The sequence below is a fragment of the Schistocerca piceifrons genome, chromosome X (assembly GCF_021461385.2).
Source record: "Schistocerca piceifrons isolate TAMUIC-IGC-003096 chromosome X, iqSchPice1.1, whole genome shotgun sequence".
Taxonomy (NCBI): Eukaryota; Metazoa; Arthropoda; class Insecta; order Orthoptera; family Acrididae; genus Schistocerca; species Schistocerca piceifrons.
Window position 1 is genome coordinate 543,411,439 of NC_060149.1, and position 17,340 is coordinate 543,428,778.

Here is a 17,340-nt window from a genome sequence, read left to right on the forward strand (position 1 = left end):
CCACCGTGGTATAACAATCATGTACGAAAGGTACTACGGAAACAAAGAAAGCTTCATCATAGGTTTAAGAGTAGTCGAATCATAGCTGATAAGGAAAAGCTGAACGAAGCGAAAAAGAGCGTAAAGAGAGCAATGAGAGAAGCATTCAACGAATTCGAACATAAAACATTGGCAAACAATCTAAACAAGAACCCTAAAAAGTTTTGGTCATATGTAAAATCGGTAAGCGGATCTAAATCCCCTATTCAGTCACTCGTTGACCACGATGGCACCGAAACAGAGGACGACCGAAGAAAGGCAGAAATACTGAATTCAGTGTTCCGAAACTGTTTCACTGCGGAAAATCGTAACACGGTCCCTGACTTCAGCCGTCGCACGGACGCCAAAATGGAAAATATTGAAATAAACGATATCGGAATTGAAAAACAACTGCTATCACTTAGTAGCGGAAAAGCATCCGGAGCAGACGAGATACCCTTAAGATTCTACAGTGATTATGCTGAAGAGCTTGCCCCCTTTCTATCAGCAATTTATCGTAGATCGCTGGAAGAACGTAAAGTACCTAGCGACTGGAAGAAAGCGCAGGTCGTTCCCATTTTCAAGAAGGGTCATAAATCAGATGCGAATAATTATAGGCCTATTTCGCTTACGTCAATCTGTTGTAGAATAATGGAACATGTTTTGTGTTCTCGTATTATGACGTTCTTAGATAATACAAATCTCCTTCATCATAACCAACATGGATTCCGCAAACAGAGATCATGTGAAACTCAGCTCGCCCTATTTGCCCAAGAAATTCACAGTGCCGTAGACACTGGCGAGCAGATTGATGCCGTATTCCTGGACTTCAGGAAGGCATTTGATACGGTTCCGCACTTACGTTTAGTGAAAAAAATACGAGCTTACGGAATATCGGACCAGGTTTGTGATTGGATTCAGGATTTCCTAGAAGAAAGAACACAACATGTCATTCTTAACGGTTCAAAATCTGCAGATGTAGAGGTAATTTCGGGAGTACCGCAAGGAAGCGTGATAGGACCTTTATTGTTTACAATATACATAAATGACTTAGTTGACAACATCGGTAGCTCCGTGAGGCTATTTGCAGATGACACGGTTGTCTACAAGAAAGTAGCAACATCAGAAGACTCGTACGTACTCCAGGAAGACCTGCAGTGGATTAATGCATGGTGCGACAGCTGGCACCTTTCCCTAAACGTAGATAAATGTAATATAATGCGCATACATAGGGGCAGAAATCCATTCCAGTACGATTATGCCATAGGTGGTAAATCATTGGAAGCGGTAACGACCGTAAAATACTTAGGAGTTACTATCCGGAGCGATCTGAAGTGGAATGATCACATAAAACAAATAGTGGGAAAAGCAGGCGCCAGGTTGAGATTCATAGGAAGAATTCTAAGAAAATGTGACTCATCGACGAAAGAAGTAGCTTACAAAACGCTTGTTCGTCCGATTCTTGAGTATTGCTCATCAGTATGGGACCCTTACCAGGTTGGATTAATAGAAGAGATAGACATGATCCAGCGAAAAGCAGCGCGATTCGTCATGGGGACATTTAGTCAGCGCGAGAGCGTTACGGAGATGCTGAATAAGCTCCAGTGGCGGACACTTCAAGAAAGGCGTTACGCAATACAGAGAGGCTTATTATCGAAATTACGAGAGAGCACATTCCGGGAAGAGATGGGCAACATATTACTACCGCCCACATATATCTCGCGTAATGATCACAACGAAAAGATCCGAGAAATTAGAGCAAATACGGAGACTTACAAGCAGTCGTTCTTCCCACGCACAATTCGTGAATGGAACAGGGAAGGGGGGATCAGATAGTGGTACAATAAGTACCCTCCGCCACACACCGTAAGGTGGCTCGCGGAGTATAGATGTAGATGTAGATGTAGAAGTTCGGAGAAAGTAAATGTTAATATAGTGCCAGTGAAGTGCATGATCATCTATGAAAATGTCCTGGATTTAATATCGCTTATAAACAGTAACAATGCCCCTATAATACTAGAAACAAAAAGTTGGCGTAAACAAAATCATTAGCAATGAAATTGTAATCTGTGACTGGAATGTAAACGGCAAAAGTAGGTTGAATGCCGTCGGTGGAGACGTGTTTACAGCACAAAAAGTACTATAATATCTAATGAGTTTAGTACAGATAAGAATGCGAAATAATTTGGATTGAGACAAGTGTTAAAAGGTAGATCAAACATGTTCATCGAATGGTTTTACCGACTCAATAAAAATGTCAAATGTGTGTGAGTTAGTAAGGGACCAAACTACTGAGGTCATCGGTCCCTAGACTTACACACTACTTAAACTAACTTATGCTAAGAACAACAGACACAACCACTCCCGAGTAACGATTCGAACCTCCGACGGGAGGGGCCGCACAATCGGTGACATGGTGCCTCAAATCGCGCGGCCCCTCTGCGTGGCTTTTTGGACTCCCTGTCTGACGAGCAGTAGTGGCAGAACATTGAGGGAACTTGATGAACATATCCCGTAAATTTCCTGGTCATTTTGTCGTATTTTAACTTATCAGATAAACACTGGGAGAGTCACGACATCAGGGCGGGCAATAGGGCCAGGGAATCATGTGAAATTGTTCCAAACACTGTAACAAATGAAAAGCACCAGTTTGCAGACTGGTGCTTTTCATTTATTATAATGTTGTTCTACCATGAACCGACGGAAAATTCTGTTAATATGTTCCAAACACCTTATCCGAAAATAGCCTTGAGCAGTTAACCAGAGGACCGATTGGTGAAGGTAACATCTTTGATGTGCTGGTAACAACCATACCGAAATTTTTCACCTAGTTAGCGTAGAACAGGGAATCACTGATCATAAGTCCGTAACAGCATCTTTGAATACGATTCTAAGTAGAAAAATGAAGAAAGGCAGGAAGCTCTTTCTGCTTAGCAATAACGACAAAAAGTAGTTTTCAGGTTACCTGAGTGGTCAACATGAAAGTTTCTCGTCCAGGACTATCAATGTTTAATTTTGAGGGCAACGTTCAAGAGGACTGTACAATACTCTTTAAATAGAAATATATACCGATGAAAGTTTTGAGGGACAGAAAAGACCCTCAGTGGTTTGACGGACGTGATAGGAAGCTCCTATGAAAGCAAAGACAGCTTCACTTCATACTTAAACGTTTCCAAAGGCCCACAATAAAAGAAAAAAAAAGAAAAAAATGCACATAACCACAATTAGTGTAAGGAGAGCGATGCGTGAAGCATTCGACGAACGGATCGAAGTCATCTACCCAGATGGCTTGAGCAGAACGTTCTTCGATTCTGTCAAAACGCTGATTTTAAAAAGCCTATGATTCAGATGTAGAATTTAATTATAATTGAAAAATTAAGCTATGCCCTCTCAATACAACACCAAACAATCATAAAGGAGAACTACTTTCTGTGCGTAAGTGTAAATGCACAAATGAGTAAATTTTGTACAAGAATATATCCAAGTTCCTATAGACCGAAAAGCTCATGTCCACGAATCAGCATGGCTTTAGAAAGCACCGTTCGTGCGAAACCAAGTTTGATCTTTTCTGACATGATACACTGCGAACTGTGGATGACGGGTAACAGGCAGGTTCCATATTTCGACACGGTACCGCACTGCAGACTATTTACGAAGGTACGAGCATAAGGAATAGGCTCCCATACCTGTGACTGGCTCGAAGACTTCTTAAGTAATAGAACACAGTGCGCTGTCCTCGACGGCGAGTGTTCGTTATAGACGGGGTAACATCGGGAGTGCCCCAGGGAAGTGTGATAGGACCATTGCTATTTTCTACATACATAAATGAGAAAATGTAAAGACAATAATCTTGCAAGGAAAGATCAAGGGTACGAGACCAAGAGGAAGAGCAGTGAGCATATGGATGGATCAAATCAAGAATTTCTCCAGTCTACCTCTTCAACAGGCACTAAGGGAAGCTGGCAACCGTCCGGGATGGAGACGCTTGGTTCATGGGGTCACGACGCTCAGCAACGAGCATAGCGACTTATGATGACGATGAAATGGTCTAGTAGACAGGGTGGGCAGCAATCTGAGGTTGTTCGCTGATCATGCTGTGGTGTAGATAAAGGTGTCGAAGATAGGTGACTGTTGGTTGATAGAAGATGACATAGACAAAATTTCTAGCTGGTGTAAAGAATGACAGCTGGCTCTTAATGTAGAAAAATGTAAGTTAATGCGGATGAGTAAGAAAATCAATTCCGTAATTTTCAGATACAGCATTAGCAGTGTCCTGCTTCGCAAAGTCACGTCGTTCAAATATCTGAGAGTTACGTTGCAAAGCGACATGAAATTGCACCAGAATGTGAGGATTGTGGTAGGGAAGGCGAACGGTCGACTTCGGTTAATTGGGAGAATTTTATGAAAGTGTGGTTCCTCTGTAAACGAGAACGCATATAGGACGCTAGTGCGGCCTATTCTTGAGTACAGCCCTAGTGTTTGACATCCGCACCAGGTCGGATTGAAAGTTACGGATATGTTTTGGGAGCTCATGTGGGAATCCCTGGAGGGAAGAAGACATTCATCTCGAAGAACACTACTGAGAAAGTTTAAAGAACCAGCATTTGAAGCTGAATGCAGAACGATCCCACTGCCAACGTAGATCTCGGGTATGAACCACGAAGATAAGATACAAGAAATTAGAGGTGATACAGAGGCAATAGATAATTTTTGTTATTTTGCTCTATCTGCAAGTGGAAGAGGAAAGGAAACGGCTAGTTGTGGTAAGGGGTACTCTCCACCACGCACTGTTCTATGGTTTGCTGATTATGTATGTATATGTAGCTCTAGATATATGTTCCATTATTTGCCACCCTGACACAGTCCTAAAACAGTAAGACTTTTGTGTGGTTTTTGGATAGCGATTTTGAAAAGTAGCCAAAAATGGGTAGTTCTCAGAGTTAAAAAAGTAGCCAAAACAACATTGTAACTGAAAGCATTGCAATCCTCGTTTCGTAGCTATAAGGAAATGTAATTTTAACATTATAGTGAAAATGTAAGGTTCCATAATGTACTGGTTACATATTTTAGTATTTTTCTTGTGATATATAGCAATTTTTACTCTTTCAACCTGCAAGAGCTACAGAATATTTTATCTCCTTTACGCACATATACAGTTTCATAGATTATATCACGTGGTACCTATCAGAGGGAGCATGTGTGGGGACATGGTTATGTATAGACAAGCAAAATATATGTGCTGCATTAAGCAATGCAGTCACAGCTAGACGGCGATGAGTTTTGACCAATCTCGCCAATCCTTATCGCAGGAAGCTCTCTGACTGGCTGCTTCATTTTGAATGGTGGGTAAATGCTGGGCTGTCATGTGCCATGTAATATGTGTGTGCTGCTAAAGCTGTGTGAATTCTGTGAATGCTAATAAGGGTGGCGGATCTAGGGTTCATACTCACTCGCTGTTTCATTTTTTATGGCAGTAAAATACTGGGCTGCAGAGCAAAGTACTTGTGTGTTGTCTTAGGAGTTTTTTGACTGGCATATTTCCAAGAAAATCACATGGCTGAGGTGGGGTATGGGAGGAGATGGGAAAGGAGAGTGGTGGGGCATGATGAAGTCATGAATGCGATGAATATGCCTTTGCTCCTGTATGTAGGTGATACATAGGAGATCAGGTGGTACAAAATCCAATTGCAGCAAAAGAGTAGGTTGTTGTCCTAATCGCTTATACCTTTTGCAAGCTTGATGATATTTGTACGTACATTGGAGCCTCTATTGCAATTTACTGATCTGCAGCAGAGACAATATTGTCAATAGCACTTCTATCCATGAGAATTTTTAAGAACTCTAGCTGTTCCACAGATTTTTTTCGGTTTAATTTCTCACAATATGTTACACAATTCTCTCGTTTCTTGGTATCTTACATTGCTATTCATTAAGTCATCTCCATTGATAATCTGTCAGTGAGTCATCAATCATCCACACACTAGTTACACCTATCTCTCTAGCGGTTAAATAGTTTTTCCAGTACAGGTTACGGTCTAGCCACCCTTTTATACAGCGATATCAGCTTCATGTGGATATTTTAATCAGCAATATGCACCTCAGCATACGAGTGTTTACCTTGTAGGTGTCGCAAAAAGATGCTGGCATATTGCTTTGGTGGGATCTGTTTCATGTATTAAAGTATCTCTAGCAAAAATGTTTCAAGTTAACCTATTTTGCCACCTAAATCAATAACCTCATTTTGTTCTGCTGACTTTGAAAACATTAGTGATCAAATTGTAAATCGGTTTGTTTATTTATGGTACGCTATAGTTCTCTACTATACAAGTAAAACATGCTGTCTTTTAATGACTGTGTTTCTGTGATGCGTGGAGGGCTGCATCTTTTATTAATGGTAATATTCAAGGTCGGGGGACGGCAACGGAAAATCACTGCCATTAGTACCTTGCCTAGTACGGCGGTGTGGGTCTCCCGCATCGTTCCCCTACGCTCTGTCAAGAAGCATGGGACTTCATTTCCAATATTCAAGGAACTGTGGGCACAAAAATATAGCTTTAAACAGCTAACGTTCTTTATAAATTGTTCAGTAATAGTCATTTCACCAACCAACAACTGTAGATGTCTTAAATTGTGATAAATATGGGATTCTATTTCTCCTTCACAAAAACAGAGCGTGTAGCATGCATGTGACAAAATCTGGTAGCTTCGTAACATTGACATAAGGACTGCAGTGTTTTCATTAAAACTACACCTACGTTAGTAAACCATTTAGAATGACTCACTGTAAATAGTATATCAATAACAACAGCTACTCAGTTCTTTCTTGCAAAATATACTCATTATATATAATTAAACTTCTTGTCATTGCCTCCGTGTTTAGTGAGACCTATTACTGTTGAAGAAAAGGAAAGATTAGACATGTGCTAACAAACAAGATCTTATCTCTAATGCTAGCGACAATAAAAGTGTAATGTCTTAAAGTTGAGTATAAGTGATGCACGAGTGTGGTTTGAGAAGTTGTCGGAACGGAATAGAAAAAAAGTACTTACAACACTGAAAGTTTTTTATTTTTCAATCTAGTCTCCTTGTAGATTAATGCACATGGTCCAACGATGTTTCAGTGCCTTGATTCCATCTCAATATCAGTTTCCTTCAGTTCTGCAAAATAGTTATCAACTCCGGCTAACAATTCTTCGTTTGAAGTGAATCTTCGAACACCCAGAAAAATTTTCAGGTTTTGGTGGAGACGGAAGTCTGACGGAACCATATCAGGTGAATAAGGCTGGTGTGGCAACAATTCATACCTTAATTCGTGTAATTTTGCCATGGTGACACACATGTGTGCGGGCGCGCATTGTCTTGATGGAAGATGACCTTCTTCCCTGCTAAACCTGGCCTTTTTTCGCGTATCTTTCGTTGGAATTTGTTCAGAAGGTTAGCATACTATGCTCCAGTAACCCTTTGCCCAGTGAGGAGATAATCTACAAACAGAATCCCCTTCACATCCCAGAACACTGATGCCATGACCTTTCCCGACGAAGGAATTGTCTTTGCTTTGTTTGGTGGCGGAGACTCAGCAAGTTTCCACTCTTCTCACTGAGGTTTTGTCTCGGGGGTATAGTAGTGCACCCAAGTTTCATCTGTGGTCACAAACCGGAGCAAAAAATCTTGTTCGTTTCTCCTAAAGCGGACCAAACATTGTTCCGGTATGTCCATTCTCATGCTTTTTTGACCCAGCGTCAACAGTCACGACAGCCATCCTGCATGTAATTTTTTCATTTCTAATTCTTCAGCTAATTTGTGATATACCCTTTGATTATGACATCTGGCAATTGTGAGCCATTTCATGCACTTTCAACCAACGATCGGCCAAGACCATTTTCTGCACTTTTGCGATGATTTTTGGAGTAGTGGCACATCTTGACCGATCACTGCGCTGATCATCATCTAAGCTCTCCCGATCAAATTGAAATTAATGTGTCCACTTGCTAACAACTGACTATGTAGGAGCAGAGTCCCCCAGTGTATTCTGGAAATCGGCATGAATGTCCTTTGTTTTTATCCCTTTCTTTACGAAGTATTTAATCACTGCTCGAATCTCGATTTTTTTCATCTTTGCAAATCACTTCGCGGGAACAACAATAGATCCGCGCCACCGTCAAAGCTCTTTTCCAGGAGCACTGACGTGGCACGTGTTTACAGGCAACAGTCCAATGAATATCACGTGAACAATTCGTTCCGCTAGGGCTGGGCTGATTTCGAGAACTTTTCAAAGCACCTTTTTTTTTGTTCAACGCTTTACCGACGAGATGTAGATGTGCATAATCTCTTTATTCTGGCCTGCACTATCTCTTCATACACACCCACAACGACGATTCCACAACGGGTCACTCTCTTACGTAGCCGAAACTTTACTTGGTGAAAGATAGGTGAAAATAAAAAGACAGCTATTTTGTTTTAGGTGCCAACATTTAGTAACTTCCCAGGAAATGAAGGTCAAAGTTGTGATGTTACTGCATTGATTGTCAAAGGAAGTGTTATACCTGGAAGCGAGTTGTTAGCTATGTAACGAGGAAAACAGTTTCGAATAATTTGCGTAGCGTGTTGATATCCAGTATTATTTTGATACTTTTCTTCTTTCCTTGTCGTGGAATAGTGAGACATCAATGATATCAGTATATTCGTGATATCCAGGAATTTAGAGGGATTATTGGCAATCATTTCAAATCTTATTGAAGATTTTATATGATCTCACATAATTAACAATAATTACAAATTGAGAACATATACATTATAGTGCATCAGTGTTTGGCTTTACTTTTATATTTCAAGAGAATGGGTGTATTCCCCAGACTGATATCTATAGTAAAAACATTCAAAGCACAAAAACTGAAGCACCACCAGCAACATGCGATGGCACATATACAATAGTCATAACCTGTTATGTGAATATTATTAGGAAAAGCAGCTACGTTACTAATTTCGCTTCACACCATGCTTATCAAAGGATTTAATCGAAAGATAGAGGCTGCAGTTGATTAGAGATGCAGCCTATATTTAATTAACTGCACGCTTTCTACTTGTGATTTCCGTTCGCTGTGCGACGATAATACAGTAGATCTGTACCGGTCAAATGTAGCTCTTCATCTGCCAGTGAAAGTATACGTTGTAGGGTTTACAGAACGGCATACACTTGAGTGGAATTACTTTTAAAGATTTTAATGAAGAAGCCGGTATTCCAGTTTCATCGACCGCCAGGCCGTCGTATCTGCAGGGACAACTTTGTACACTCCACGAGATAATAATGTACAGAAACTGCTCCATATTTATGCAAGGTCGCCAAAGTTTCTTCAAAGGCAGACGATAGAATTCTTTTTGTTGAAATGGCTCTTTCTGGAACTTTCTCACATCAAAACAATAACGTTGTTTTACTAGAGACTACCCAGTACGGATTAAAGCTTTCTGAAAAACTATTATTCACAGTTTTCGTTTCTCTCCAAGAAGTAAGTGAAGTGGTTCTTGATTACAACTAAACGTAAACCAGTCAATGGAACGACATCGTAATGTGCACGCAGCAATCTCAATTTCTGCAAAGCTCGTAAAAGATACCTGTCATTAGCTTCTGGATAAAATTTTGTGACCTACGTAAAAATGAACACTTGTCAGTACATCGTTGCTCCTGGGATGTGTAAAGCTGTCCCCCCTACACGATGATCTGGTTGTCGATGAAATAGCAATATTGACATGTTCGTTAAAGGTAATTCCGCCACAGTGTATGCCGTTCTGTCAACCGAACAGCGTCACGAGACAGATGATGGGAATTTGTGACAAGTTCCTATGGGACCAAACTGCTGAGGTCATCGGTCCCTAGGCTTACACACTGCTTAATCTAACTTAAAGTAACTTGCCCTAAGGACAACACGCAGACCCATGCCCGAGGAGGGACTCGAACCTCCGACGGGGGGAGCCACGCGACCCGTGGCAAGGGGCCTCATATCACGCGGCGCGGCTACCCCGCGCATCACACACGAGACAGGTGAAGAATTATATTCGTCCATTACAGAAGTGCCTATTCTCACTGCAGAGAAAACGGAAATCAGAAGTAAAAGCAATGTAATTAATAAAATAAACAGTTGAATCCATAACCAATTGCAGGCTCCAGTTTTCGAGATAATGCTTTCATATACTTGGCTTGCAATGAAATTATTGCCAGATTGCGTGCTACATAGGAATGTTAACGAAGCTGCGTTTCCCGATGATATTCAAACTAAAAAATATGACTACGGCATATGTGCCTCCACCCACCGCTGGTGGTGTTCCGATATTTATGCCTTGCGTGCTTTTATGATATAGTTCACAATGTGGAATGCGTTGGCTCTCTTGAAATATAAAACTAAAAATGTGGAGCGAAAATTGCTATTCTAGAATTTAATTTTTTAAATTTTCGATTCCTATTAATTATGTGAGGTTATATAAAGTGTATGATAATAAGTTCTATCTTTAATAAGATTTGAAATGCGTGTTTCTAGGGACATTAATCCCCCTGAACTTCTCGATGCCACAAAAATTTTATGTCATTGCCGTCACATACTGGCGCTATAACGAAAGAAAAAACAAAATGCGGATTTCAGCACGGAGTGCAAATTTTCAAATCTGTACTCTTAGCCACTACGCCACCATTTCGCTTGGATTAATGCAGCAGGTGCTAGCAAATAAAGTTGCGTCAGAACTTTGGCCGTCATTTTAACGGAAACTGTTAGGCCTTGGCACCTAAAACAATACAAGTATCCCTTTATAATCACCCTTCTTCCAGCAGAGAGTGACTTGTGGCAGGTTCCGCTTGTTGGTCCCCTTGTTAGTTCGCAGAAATAAGAGGTATTGTGCTATGGAAATCATTCATTACTCAAGAACCTGCTGTTAGGATGACCAAGAAAGCACCAGTAAATGTATTTTCACGAAATATTCAAATTCTTAAATCCCAAGAATTCTGCATACCGGCATTGTTGCTAAGTATAGAACACCAATTAGTGGGTTCCTGTCGTTTAGCTGTTATGTCTTCGGCAGAGTTTTAGAAAAAAAATCACTTGTGTATCCATTAATGAAACGGAATCTGAGACACATCGTATGAATGCTTTAATCAGCAGCAAAAGTAAGTAGGTAATGCTTCCATGTGAAGGATTATTTATTCGACGAAAACTGCTCAAAAATATTAGTTGTTCAATTATTCAGATTTTATCTAGACATCGATTGCTGTTAAGATGTGTCATTAACCGTGTATGTGAAGCTTAGAAACCAAAGGAATGTTATATGCTGTGTCGCGAGCTGACACTTGTCCTTCCTATTTGCTTCGTGATGTTTTCTTTTATTTCAAAGTAAGAATTTATTTCTGGTCAGTGGAAACAGTTTCATTTTGTACCTCACCCGCTGTGTTCAAGATGATGATGATGATGTTTGGCTTGTGGGGCGCTTAACTTCGAGGTCATCGGAACCCGTACAAAGTCCCAATTTTTACATAGCCCAGTTTTACAGAGTCCAATCTAGCCACTGTCACGAATGATGATGATGATGATGAAACGATTAGGACAACACAAACACTCAGTCCCCGTATTGTGATCAAGATACTTTTTTACAATCTATCTTTAATATTAGGTTACAACTTTCAGAGATTACTGGATGTGCTTTCGATTTTGTAGATGGTAAGAGATGGAGTGCAATAAAATATAGCAGTATTTATTTTCTTGTTCGTATTTTAATCATTTGCATGTATAACTGTATGCTCACCCACCGACGTTTTGAGAAGTACACCAGCATGTGTTAGATCATTACTTTGTGGATGCATGTTGCACAGAGTATCATTTTGAAACATCCCTCTCTGATTCACTACTCTCATTATATTTATCTATTACACACTGAAATAGCAAAAGAACGGAAATATCTCATTACACATTATTTAAATGCGGTTTCTTACACTGTACCTTTTATCTAAGTCATACAGCTATTTTACTCTTTAACTTTAATGTCATCTTGAGAACAGCAAGTATTACGTTGGCCTTCAACATTATTTTTCTTACATTCTCTTCTTCACTGCTTTTAAAAATGCTCACTCACATAACTAATTAGTGCAACGATTGACACATAATCACTATATCACTGTTATGATTCTTTGCTTCTTTACTGGCTTGTAATGTCTAGATTGAAACATTCTGTACCCTTACAATTCACTTATATTACCATATACAATGAAATGTAGTTAGTTACTTAAGTTGCTTTATTTTTCCAGAGATCAAGAGTTTGTTACCCTGACTAGATTATGTCTGATATGAACAGTAACACTGAATCTATTTGATTTACTTGTCAATGTTCTCATCTAATTTCACCCAACAACTGTAGACTTTTTCACTTAAGAAAACACACACACACATTTTGTACAGTAAACTCATAAGAATACACTCGGTTAAACGGAATCCTTAATATAATTAAAGTGTGTGGAGGGAATTGTAGGGGTAATGTGATGAAGTTCTGAGAGATCTCCGTCATTTACATTTATTGACTCATAACAACCTCTCTATTAACACCCGATTCTTTGCTTCTGAGCGAAAAACTCTTTGGTTCTCTGTCCACTTATCCAGAAATTAAATTTTGGTTAGGATATAGCTTAATATAACGAATACTACATTCGACATAATGTTTCTATTCGTACGAACGATTTTTTCATATCTTCATTATATCAGTTATAATTTTTGCTTGTTGATTTCCCTGTTATAAAATACACAAAATGTTCTAACACTTGTTGACACTCTGTACCAGATTTTAGTCACCGTGAGATTATAGGTTTTGGAGGGGATAGGCACCAAGACGGAATTTCACCGAAACTACTACACAAGAGCACTATAGTATAAGGTTTCAGATGGATTTTATAAACCGAATTTTCAAGTTGTTAAGTGCTCTCAATCTGCGAATGAGGCGAAAATATTTTGAGTCTGATACCCAGTTTCCGGCACAAGGACTTATTTTAATTAATAAAAATGATACTTTAGCTAGGGATGTGCAGCCTTTATCTGACTTATATAGAGACTGAAGATGTGCTGTGCATGACTTGATGTCGATTGGCAATATTGATAGTCCCCATTTTGAATATCTCATATCAGATCAGTGATTTAGACGGCTTTTCTTTGGAAGTAAGAGATAAAGAATCGTGTTATACGAGATGTAACTCCATGCCATATGATAAAGATTTAGACCAGATATCTGCGTTGTGCGACACGTCAATAATGAACCTTAACAATAAAAAGTGTGAGGTCCTGTACATAAATACTAAAAAAAACAGCTATATTTGGTAACTCGATAAATTACATAGCCTTAACGGCTGTCGATTGACCTTAATACCAAGGGATTACAATTATGAACGACTCCAGTTGTCGATATCACCTAGAAAATCTTGCCGGAAAGGCAAACTAGACGTCCTTTCCCATGACGAAATACTTCGAAGATGTAACACATGTACTAAAGAAATTGTCTTTTCCGTCCTCTTCTAGTGAAGGGCTCGTTCTGTATTATCAAGAAATAGAGGAGGGTGTTTCACGGGCGAATTTGGAAAGCGAGTTGTGGTGGCAATATTATTAAAACAAGGCAGTATTCCCTTGCTGGATCCCTTCACAATATTACAGCCTACAAATTTTTCCTCCAAATACCAAAACATGGCGTTGGCAACTAAACGCATAGGGAGAAATGACCATTGGTATAACATAAGAGAAATTAGAGCTCGCATGGAAAGTTGTAGGTCTACGTTCTTGCTATCTACTGTTAATGAGTGGAACGGAACAGAAACAGATTGAAAGTGGTTCTGTGAATCCTCGTCCAAACACTTAATTTTGAATTACGGAGTAATTAAGTAGATAATGTTTAAATCTGGAGAGCTGGTGTCGAAATGAATTTGTAAAATAGAAAACGAATTGAAAGATTTAAAACTTTCTTGTATTCATTAAAATCATTGATTTGTTGATTTATGTATTTACATTCCTGGTGGCTCATCGTATTTGCCAATACATGTCAGGTTACGGAAAGATGAATGCAAAATTTTATTTTCAAAACAAGTATGTTTTAAACTGAAGCTCTGACCCAGTACCTGAGTACTGGCCTATCTATGCCTCACCACTCTCACAGGTAATTTTGTAAACGCCAGCTTCTTTCAGTTCTAAGTCATCTTTAACTAATCCAACCAGGGCCAAGACATTCGCTGGTGGACTGAAGTAAAACTACGAAGACGAGAAATTAGCGTTTGCGCTAAAAACTGTTCCAGTTAAAACAACAAATTTCCACTTATGGAAACTGTTGTATTGTCTCATCTACGATAAGTACAGACTCTGAATACTATAGAGTTTGAAGTATGGAAAGTGACATGACAAAATTATTGTTTCACGTTGTAGCAATAGTTACAAATGTTTTATCACTTGCTAATAACTTCAGCAAGAAGGTGAACGTTTATTTTACTTGTGTCCGACTTTGTGAAACCGAGTATTGTCTCAAAAACTCTAGATGAAGTACTATTAAAAAAGCTATAGCGTGCCATTTTACCGCAGATGGATGTGCATGTGTGGCAGCATATCGTGGCAAGCTGTTCAAATTCAAATTGGTGACTATCCGTGAGAACTAGACAGCAGAGACTGCGGTTCCTTACTGCACCTTGGTGTCCTCCTCTACGATGGAGCCTATTACAAAGAATATACACCTAAAAACAATAGATTCCATCAGATTTGCGTAGAGGCAAGTGCGGTAGGCAGAAACGTTTTAAGGGTGGCTTGGAATAGTATCCAGGTTATTAGAGAACGAACTGAACGTGGTATGGTCTTCAAACTTCAATGGTAGCAATGACTTACTATTGTTTAAAAAATGTTTATGATTCAGCATGTACTAACAAGAAAGGGCTATGTGTAATTAATTTATGTCCTCGAGCCATTTTAGAAAGGACATATGATTGCCCTCAGAACTTCCATAACTCAACTGCTTTCATACGCTTTAGGAAAGAGCAAATCTTTCAATGAAACTGTGACTGCCGTAAATGTGTCGTAATCAGTGAGAGTTAAAGATTAAAGATATTCGTAATTCATAGATTAGTATATATGAAGTATAACTAAATTATGGCGTCATTATTCTCGGTGTTAATGTATTAATTTGTTCTTGGCAGTGATTTTCCATTCAGCGTTGTGTATGATCGTTCGTCAATTTTCGTGTCGGTTGTCTTTTACTCTCTTTAAGAGCCTACTAGAGTTAAGTCACGTCCAAGCGAACAAAAATCCATCCATTGATCGAAATACCTAAGCTGCCATAATTAATCCTTATCTACTGTCCATAATAAGGAAATTTAAAGGAAGTGTAAACTCTTCATTTTATCGAGGAATCAGGGCTATAAAGGTAGTGACTTTTGTTCGCCAAAGAAGCAATACGTGTGTTGTTTCTACAGAACTAAATAAACAAAAGTTTTATGCACACCTCGTGTCGACTCCACTCACACATACTGGAAACATTCGCACAGATTTTGTACCAAAACCGACTGTCCAGTCTCAGAAGTAAGCACAGTCTCTTAAAGGACAGAACGGTTATCAACTGCGACAAGCTAATTACATGGAGTAAGCGTTGTTACTCATCCCACAAGCTGGGGAACGATAAGCTTTATCTGCAGTATTCTCTTCGCTTTCTGTTTACTTTGTGGAATGACAGTCGTTTTGAGAAGGCACTTAATTACATCTCAGAAACAAGCAAAAGCTCGTTTTCCCCGGAACCGAGAAGATGACTGCGAATACTAAGACATGGAAGTGGACTGAAAATGTAACCCTTTAAACGTAAAAGAATGACATCCTACTTCACGCACCTGCAGTAATGTAAGACCACTGACACTTCTATATCACGAAAGAGTTTCTCTGGTCAAGGTAATGTGAATTTTCCTATAACGAACTAGAATACCGTGGTACTATCAGTCTTTGGTTAAGAATGTCACTCATACAGAAGAACTAAGACGAATGTAGAAATATTGTAATAAATAATAAGTGCGTTTTCAGAAAGACGATGTATGTAACTCTTAGAAAACAAGGTCGACATGACCTTGTTATTTGAAAAGAATGAAACAGTTTACTGTGTACGATAGCTGTGTATAATAAAAATGGAATAGAACGTGTGACACAGATGAAATGATAAATACGGAATATAAAATGAAACGATTTACATTTCCTCACCATAGCTAAAACTGGAATATGGTTACTCGATTTAAGTATAGTTAATTATTCCACACTTAAGAAAGTGTGTGAACTTTATCATTAAATATTGGCACGTTTTGGTTTACAGGTATACGAGACAATGTCGATCGGCAAGTGAGTTACTCGAAGACTAAAAGTCAAAGTGGATACTTACAAGGAACCTCCTGAGTGCGAACTTGCAAAAGGCCAATGATGTTTACGGCATTGGACGCCCCACGTATTGTCTACCACGCAACCATAGTACTGGCTGCTAATACCAGATGTACTGGTATGAAATGAGCGTTAAGGTACAAATGTGTCGATAGGGAACATTTGTTGTGTACGAGCCCAAAATTTTTTTATTTCGTTGGTATGACATCTGTCAAAGATATTTAGTATACATCAAGTCATGGAACAAACAACATCATATGTTGTCATCGTGTTAACAATGTCGAATTTTGTACCAGAAAGTGATGATTTGCGGAAACCATTAATTTTTTGTTTTCATTTGAAAAAAAGTGCTGCAGAGTCGCATCGAATGCTTGTCGAGGCATATGGTGATCGTGCTCTATCAGAAGCAACATGCAAAAGATGGTTTCAACAGTTCAGAAATAATGATTTTGATGTAAGAAATGAGGAACGTGGAAGACCACCAAATAACTTCGAAGACGCCGAATTGCAAGCAATATTGGATGAAGATGATACTTTGTGTTAGAAGCAAATGGCAGCAATGCTAAATGTGGCACATCAAACAATTTCCAACCGTTTTAAAACTATGGGAACGATCCAAAAGTGTGGAAAATGTGTGCCACATAAATTGAATGAAAGACAGATGGAAACCGAAAAACCAATTGTCAAATTTTGCTTCAAAGACATGAAAGAAAATCAGTTTTGCATCGAATTGTTATTGGCGATGAAAAATGGATTAATTATAAGAATCCTAAACGGGAAAAATTATGGGTTAATCCGGGACAACCATCAACATCGACTGCAAAACCAGATCGATTCGGCAAGAAGACAATGCTTTGTGTTTGGTGGGATCAGAAAGGTGTGGTGTATCATGAGCTTCTAAAACCCCGTGAAACTGTGCATA